The sequence below is a fragment of the Lacerta agilis genome, chromosome 14, assembly GCF_009819535.1.
Source record: "Lacerta agilis isolate rLacAgi1 chromosome 14, rLacAgi1.pri, whole genome shotgun sequence".
In the NCBI taxonomy this organism is placed as follows: Eukaryota; Metazoa; Chordata; class Lepidosauria; order Squamata; family Lacertidae; genus Lacerta; species Lacerta agilis.
Window position 1 is genome coordinate 1,143,833 of NC_046325.1, and position 8,465 is coordinate 1,152,297.

Genomic DNA, 8,465 nt, shown 5'->3' on the forward strand with positions numbered 1-8,465 from the left:
CTAGGGGGTCGCTGCCTCCTCCTGCTCCCCCCCCCGTCGGTACGCCCATGCTCGGGCCCGTTTCGCCATGCTGCTTAAGGGAAGTCTCCTGCGCGCCCCCGAAACAGAGCCCGAGACCGGTCATCCCCTGAGCTTTTTCCCGCGCCCATCTCATCCTTTTCCTTCCCAGACTGCCACGTGTCCTGGAGCCGGGCCCTTCCACTTTTTAAAAAAAGGGCTTCCCCCTCGCCCGCCACCCCTGGCCCAGCCCGCAGCTGCCTCCTTACCTCGTCGAGTCGTTGCGCCTTGTCGAATCACAGCCGCCAGCAACTCCACCAGCAGCAGCCAAACACAAGCGCCGGGACAGGCGCCAAGGAGGGAAGCTGCTGTGATCTGCTGCTGCGCCTGCGCTGGCACGAAACGAGGCACGCATGAGCAGCACAGCCGCCGGCAAGGTAGAGAAGTGGGTGGGCGCAGGCGGGCCAGCAGTGCGGCGCAGCGCCCCCTACATTTCGGCGCTAAACGCACCGGCCCTGCCCGGAGCCACAGCAAAGGTGCAAAAGAGCCGCATGCGGCTCCGGAGCCGCGGGTTGCAGACCCCCGCCTTAAGGGGACCCATCTCTCTGCCATGATCCAGTGGGCGAGAGACCTCGTACACAGGGAGATGCCTCAGCAGGTAATCTCTGGGTGCTTCAGGAAGCCACTGGGCTAATATCCCTCAACCGGAATCCCATTGTTCTCTCCCAGATAAGTGCTCAAGGTATCCTTGCCAATACTTAACACCAATTCACATTGGCCCATTGGGATGCCAGGGATTATCACTCAGGCAGAGGGGCTGCTGAGTAGCTGAGCTCACATGTCCATATGAATTTCTGAATTTTCCCAGTGAGCCAGGACTTGCTGCATTTGGTGTTGTGCACCAGAGGCCCTTTGAATAGACAGGAAGAAACTGTGATGGAAGTGTTTTGTGGGGACAAATCACAGAAGTGCAACAAGGTAAATGAGATTTTGTGAGAAGCCATAGACCAGGCATCCCGAAACTCAGCCCTCCAGATGTTTTGGGACTACAACTCCCATCTCCCCTAGCTAACAGTACCGGTGGTCAGGGATGATGGGAATTGTAGTCCCAAAACATCTGGAGGGCTGAGTTTGGGGATGGCTGCCACAGAGGAAAGAAAAGCAGAGGAGCGGTGACATGAATGGAGGAGGGTTGGTTAAAGGCTTAATAGTAGTTTTTATTTATATCGTTAATCTTTTTCCCCCCACTTCGGTATTCTTACAAACAGACAGGCTTATTAAAATTCAGTATGCTGAGCTGCAGATCGGAGGGCAGCGATGCATGCAGGTCTACGACTGCGAGGGGGAAGATGACGTCTGTCCAGACTCCCGTCAGCAGCAGCGTGCCAGGCACCAGTGTGAGGTAAGTGAAGTGATGCCTCGGGGGGGGGGAGCCCGGCCCACACACTGCATTGAAGGGGGCATGTATGGTGGTCTCTGCATATTGTTAATTTAACGTTTATTTCTATGAGGAGGAGTAATTCTGAGGGGTCAAACAAAGAAATAATAAAAAAGTGACAAAAAAGTTATTTTTATAATGATGAGGATGACATTGGGCCCTCATTATTAATTATTATTTACATCAGGCACTGATTATGATTTATGGTACACTGGGGACCTGATTAATTTTCTATGGCATTTTGGGGCATTGATTATTGGGCATAGCAAATTTTGCTATGGGGCCCTCTGATTTCTAATTACGTCCCTGTTTTGGACCCCCGGTAGGCCAGCCATGGATAAAGGCAAGAAAAGAAAAATTTCTGAAGAAAACAGAGTGTTTAATGATACATGGACTTTTATAGCCGCTCAGGAAATAGTCAAGCACGGGAAGCCGTTCACAGATGGAGAGTATATAAAAGAAGCATTCATTAAGGTTTCAGAACATCTATACATGGACTTCGAAAACAAGAATGAAATTGTGCAGAAAATCAAAGACATGCCTCTCTCTGCGAAGACTGTTAAAGACAGAACCCTAAAAATGGCAGAAAACATTAGCAAACAGCAAATTCAAGACATTAATTCAGCTGTGGCATACTCCATCGCCTGTGTTGAGTCCAAAGATGAAGGTGATATTGAACAAATAGCGCTGTTCTGCCGATATGTGAACTCTTTTGGACCACAGGAAGAACTGATTGAGCTGATACCACTAAAGGACCAAACAAGGGGTGAGGATATCTGTAAGGCTGTCCTGGACTTTTTAAGTGCTAAAAAAATAAACACCAACCACCTGGTCTCAGTGGCTACTGATGGGGCACCGAGCATGAGAGGAGCACAGGAGGGCTTTGTGGCTCTACTGCAGAAGGCGCTGGGTAGAACGCTGCTGTCATTTCATTGCATCCTGCACCAAGAGGCATTGTGTGCTCAAACATTTCCCCCTGAATGCACAAAAGTGATGGATGTGGTCATTCAGATTGTTAATGAGATAATGGCAAAGGGTTTAAACCACCGCCAGTTTCATTTGCTATTGGATGAGGTAGAAAGCACATATTCTGACCTCCTGCTCCACGACAAGGTCCGGTGGCTGTCCAGAGGCGAGGTGCTAAAACACTTTGTCACATGTTTGGAAGAAGTAAAAACCTTCCTGGCCAGCAAAGAGCTCACCTTTGCTGAGCTGGAACAGCCAGAGTGGCTGGAAAAATTACATTTTATGGTAGACATGACAGCCCATCTAAACACACTAAATACAACCCTTCAGGGGAAAGGAGGCACAGCCCTGCACATGCTGGAGGAGGTTTTGGCATTCGAGCGCAAGTTGACAGTGTTTGTCAAAGATGTCCAGAGAGGTACACTGTCTCACTTTCCCTCTTTGAGAGAGTTCAAACAAAGCCATGATACGATAAATTTGGAATATTTCAAGTCTGCAATCGCCGCAATGCAAAGCTCGTTTGGGAAACGATTCTGTGAGTTCAGAGAGGAAAAAACCACATTATCCTTCCCTGTCACTCCCCTGGCAATCGATCCATCCCTATTGAATATGACTGCATTTGCAGCTGTAAGTCAACCTGATCTTGAGCTGGAACTGGCCGATATAGCCGACAAAGATATATGGATGTCCAAGTTCAAATGCTTGAACACTACTCTTGAGGATGTTGCCTGTCAGAAGGCCATTCTGGCTCAGAATCATAAATGGAGTGATATTGAAAACCTTCCCCAACAGGACAAACTTGTATTCGAAACATGGAATGCCATCCCCGACACTTATATAAACATGAAAAAGTATGCATTTGGAGTCCTGTCGATCTTCAGTTCCACATATGTATGTGAGCAGGTCTTCTCCAACATGAACTATATTAAAAACGAACATCGATCACACCTCACAGATGACAGCTTGCAAGCCTGTGTGAAAATGAGGGTGACGTCTTACAGCCCTGATGTGCAGACACTGAGCACTGAGGTTCAGGAGCAAAAGTCCCATTAACCAGGTAAATTAAATATTTTAATTAGCTATTAATTTGCAAAAATATATTTTACATTGTTAAGTGAAAGTCCTTTTTTTCTTCAGATTGACAGCTGACTGCACGATCCTGTATATATAGCATTAAGGTAAGAAACAATATATGCAGTGTTATATTTGTTTTAAATGTCGCAATGGTTTTGCGGCTCCCAGTTTTTTTTTCCTTCGGAAACTGGTCCAAGTGGCTCTTTTTGTCTTAAAGGTTGCAGACCCCTGCCCTACACATAATGTATCCAGTTCTGCAGATCTTTCCTTGCTTGCTTGGTTTTGGTTCCTTTGTGTCAGGCATAGGCAAACTCAGCCCTCCAGATGTTTCGGTACTACAATCCCCATCACCCTTGACCACTTGTCCTGCTAGCTAGGGATCATGGGAGTTGTAGGCCAAAAACATCTGGAGGGCTGAGTTTGGGGGTGCCTGCTTTGTGTCATATTGCCTTCAGTGTTGCCCGTTCATTTTGGTTGCTAATGAACGTGGTGTCAGAGAAGGCATAAAACAAATACCCCCCTTGCAGCTTTTTCCTATGCTAGGAATTATTCCTAGTGGGTTTGCTGTATGTGGGACATCTCTAGGTTTGTCTGCCTGTGGCTCCTTGAAAGACTGTTGTGTAGCTTCTTAGTGTTCATTTTAAGTTTTTTGAAAACTCCTTCCATGATTGTAGATACAGGTAGGTAGCCGTGTTGGTCTGACGCAGTTGAAATAAAAAATAAAATATAAAAATGTTCTGCAGCACCTTACAGACCAACTATCTTGATTTCAGCAAGGCCTTTGACAAGGTGCCCCATGATATTCTTGTAAAGAAGCTGGTAAAATGCGGACTAGACAATGTTACCATTCAATGGATTTGTAACTGGCTGACTGACCGAACCCAAAGGGTGCTCATGAATGGCTCCTCTTCATCCTGGAGAGAAGTGACTAGTGGGGTGCCACAGGGTTCTGTCTTGGGCCCAGTCTTATTCAACATCTTTATCAATGACTTGGATGATGGGCTTGAGAGCATCCTGATCAAGTTTGCAGATGACACCAAATTGGGAGGGGTGGCTAATACCCCAGAGGACAGAATCACACTTCAAAATGACCTTAACAGATTAGAGAACTGGACCAAAGCAAACAAGATGAATTTTAACAGGGAGAAATGTAAAGTACTACACCTGGGCAAAATGGGTGACACCTGGCTTGAGAGCAGTACATGTGAAAAGGATCTAGGAGTCTTGGTAGACCACAAACTTGACATGAGTCAACATTGTGATGCAGCAGCTAAAAAAAGCCAATGCAATTCTGGGCTGCATCAATAGGAGTATAGCAGGAGTGGCCAACAGGTCGATCGTGATCTAATTGGTTCCTTAGTGACCGGCAGCCTAAAAGGGGGGAAAAGCTCTCCCCCTAAAGCTCTCCAACTCTTATCTTTTCCCCATTCCCAAAATCTCAATAACAATGGGCCATTACTGGGAGAGCGTCTTCCTCTTGCCCAAACGGAGCTGGCCACTCTGTGTGTGAGTGTGTGTGTTGTGAAGGATGGTCCCGCCTCCCTCTTGCCAGCAAAGAGTCCACAAGGCTTAGGATGGAAGTGTGAAGCTTCCTTCCCAAGCCTCCCTCCCTCACCCCACTCCCCAGTCTTCCCTCTGTGAAAGTACGGTAGCATTTATTACTACTCAGGAGGAGGAGGAGGCGGCAGCATCAGCAAGATAAACATTTGGGGAAGGTGTGAATTACTGGTAGGTAGGTTTGACTTTAAATGGAAATTGAATCAGATTTCTCCCTCATTCCTCCCTCATATGAAAGCCCCTAGAGGTCTCTGTAATGAACAAAAAAGAAGTCCCACTTCTTTTGCCTTTATTAAAATAATTGTGTAGGTCCAAACCATACTGTCCTTAGAGCTAAGGGACTCGATGTGGGAAGCTCATATATTTATTGTCTGCCCCCCCCCCTTGTTGTTGTTGTTGTTGTTCAGTCGTTCAGTCGTGTCCGACTCTTCGTGACCCCATGGACCAGAGCACGCCAGGCACACCTATCCTTCACTGCCTCTTGCAGTTTGGCCAAACTCATGTTAGTAGCTTCAAGAACACTGTCCAACCATCTCATCCTCTGTCGTCCCCTTCTCCTTGTGCCCTCCATCTTTCCCAACATCAGGGTCTTTTCTAGGGATTCTTCTCTTCTCATGAGGTGGCCAAAGTACTGGAGCCTCAACTTCAGGATCTGTCCTTCTAGTGAGTACTCAGGGCTGATTTCTTTGAGAATGGATAGGTTTGATCTTCTTGCAGTCCATGGGACTCTCAAGAGTCTCCTCCAGCACCATAATTCAAAAGCATCAATTCTACGGCGATCAGCCTTCTTTATGGTCCAGCTCTCACTTCCGTACATTACTACTGGGAAAACCATAGCTTTAACTATATGGACCTTTGTCGGCAAGGTGATGTCTTTGCTTTTTAAGATGCTGTCTAGGTTTGTCATTGCTTTTCTCCCAAGAAGCAGGCGTCTTCTAATTTCATGACTGCTGTCACCATCTGCAGTGATCATGGAACCCAAGAAAGTGAAATCTCTCACTGCCTTACTAGGGGATAAAGTCTCTCCTCATTTGTTAATGACAGTGATGGTGGTTCTTAATGCCACTGTTGACTGCTGTTCACTTTACATTGTTGAAATATTATTCTGATATACTGGTAGTTTATTAAATAGTTTAGTTAGTACAACATTTGATTCAGAATATTTTTTTCTTGTTTTCCTCCTCTGAAAACTACTGGTAGTTGCGTCTTACGGTCAGGTGCACCTTATGGAGCAAAACATATGGTATGTGGCCGAAATTGATTCTGTTATTCTGGAGTTAGAAAAAAGATTTGGCGACTTCCAAAAAAATGAATTAATTGTAGAGTACATGTCATTTCCATTCATATCTGATTTGGACATTTAAAAAATTATAGCATTATTAGTACAAATTACTCATTGTGCAAAACATCTCTTGAAAATGTGATATTAACTCTGAAAAATGACATTTTTCTGAGGGCCCGTGCAGAAGAATCATTATTTTGGAAATTTGTGCCTAGACAGAAATTTCCAAATTTGAGAAGATGCAGTGAAATTTTACACTCATGTTTTGGTTCTACTTATTTGTGTGAAACTGCATTTTCATATTTAAAAATGATGAAGAATAAGCAACGTTCAAACATGACAGATGAGCACCTTAAGGATTCCCTGAAGCTGGCCCTGACACAGTACTCGCCTGATATCAAACAGTTGATGACGCAGGTGTCACACTGACAATGGATGAAGGCATGCATTTTTAAAGAAATCTTGCTAGGTAGGTAAAAGGAGAGGGTAAAGGAGTTTGTGCGGTGTACAGATTTGTGAGTGCTTTTATGCAACTCTCTCCAAAGAAATCTGTAAAAGTTTAAGTTTCTGTTGTCCCCCGTAAGAAAAGTATTGGGGCAGCCCCCCCCAAAAAATGTTACCCACCTTTCCTCTATAAAAAAAGCTCAACAACTTTGAGCCAAACTCCTTAAAAATGGGGCATTCCTCATCCCAAAAAAAGCTCAACAACTTTGAGCTGAACCCCAAAAAACAGGGGTAGATCACTGCCAGATTTTAATTCTGAAAGTAGATCACACTCTCTTGGGAGTTGGCCACCCCTGGAGTATAGCATCTAGAAGATCAAGGGAAGTAATAGTACCACTGTATTCCGCTCTGGTCAGACCTCACCTGGAATACTGTGTCTAGTTCTGGGCACCACAGTTCAAGAAGGTCACTGACAAGCTGGAACGTGTCCAGAGGAGGGCAACCAAAATGGTCAAAGGCCTGGAAATGATGCCTTATGAGGAATGGCTTAGGGAGCTGGGTATGTTTAGCCTGGAGAAGAGAAGGTTAAGGAGTGATATGATAGCCATGTTCAAATGTATAAAAGGATGTCATATAGAGGAGGGAGAAAGGTTGTTTTCTGCTGCTCCAGAGAAGCGGACACAGAGCAATGGATTCAAACTACAAGAAGGAAGATTCCACCTAAACATTAGTAAGAACTTCCTGACAGTAAGAGCTGTTCGACAGTGGAATTTGCTGCCAAGGAATGTGGTGGAGTCTCCTTCTTTGGAGGTCTTTAAACGGAGGCTTGACACCCATCTGTCAGGAATGCTTTGATGGTGTTTCCTGCTTGGCAGGGGGTTGGACTGGATGGCCCTTGTGGTCTCTTCCAACTCTAGGATTCTATGATATTTTATTTTTCATTTTGAAAGCTCATTTCTGTATGATGACTTAACACTTCAGCTTGACCGAAGGTCCTATTTTCACAATGCGTGTAACAAAGAGCAAAGGACCAAACGACACGATACAATTAACAATTGCAGACACCTGAGCAGTGGATAAGGGAGGGGCCCCACAATGCAGTGGCATCATGAGTAGTTTGCTCCAAAGACTAATCTCATGCCAGTGCTTAGTTAAATCAGCCTCTTTTCAAACTTCAAAATTACTGGATTGTTATCCCTGGCATATTCCATAATGTTTACTCGGACACACTGTATACCAGTACAGACAACACTTTCTCTGATTCAAGGAACCTGTGGGAAAGAACTGGTGTATATGCACTTCTCTAGCAGTTTCACTCTTCCTTGCAACCACATGGGTTGGTGACTATGTACTACAGGGGGTCCTCAAACTATGACCACAGGCAAGATCTGGCCCACCAGGGTCCTGAATCTGGCCCGCCCAGCAATTGCAGAACCCGCCGCTGTCTAGTGGGTCTATGTCTAAAGGAAGTATTGCGTCCTGTGCGTGAGCAAGACTGGTTGGTTGGTTGCGGGGTGGGCGGCGGTGTGCGTAAGAGATAGATGCGATCCTGTGCATGTGCAGCAGACGGGCTGGCGCTTTTGTGTTCTCTATGGTCCGTGACTGAGAGTTCCTTCGCCTGCACTGTGCGGGGCGAGCAGCTCAGGTGAGGCAGCCACAGGGAGAGCAGGGAAGGTTGGCCACTCCCCACTTTCCCTTTTCAGCCAT

The 8,465-nt window shown here is 45.9% G+C and overlaps 1 non-coding gene across 1 annotated transcript; it reads left to right on the plus strand.

The window, feature by feature from the left end:
* Window positions 1-3,921: 3,921 nt before the first annotated feature.
* Window positions 3,922-4,056, plus strand: LOC117059505. The gene has a single exon (XR_004427924.1). It is a non-coding gene; the product is annotated as a small nucleolar RNA SNORA13 (small nucleolar RNA).
* The last annotated feature ends 4,409 nt before the right edge of the window (window positions 4,057-8,465 follow it).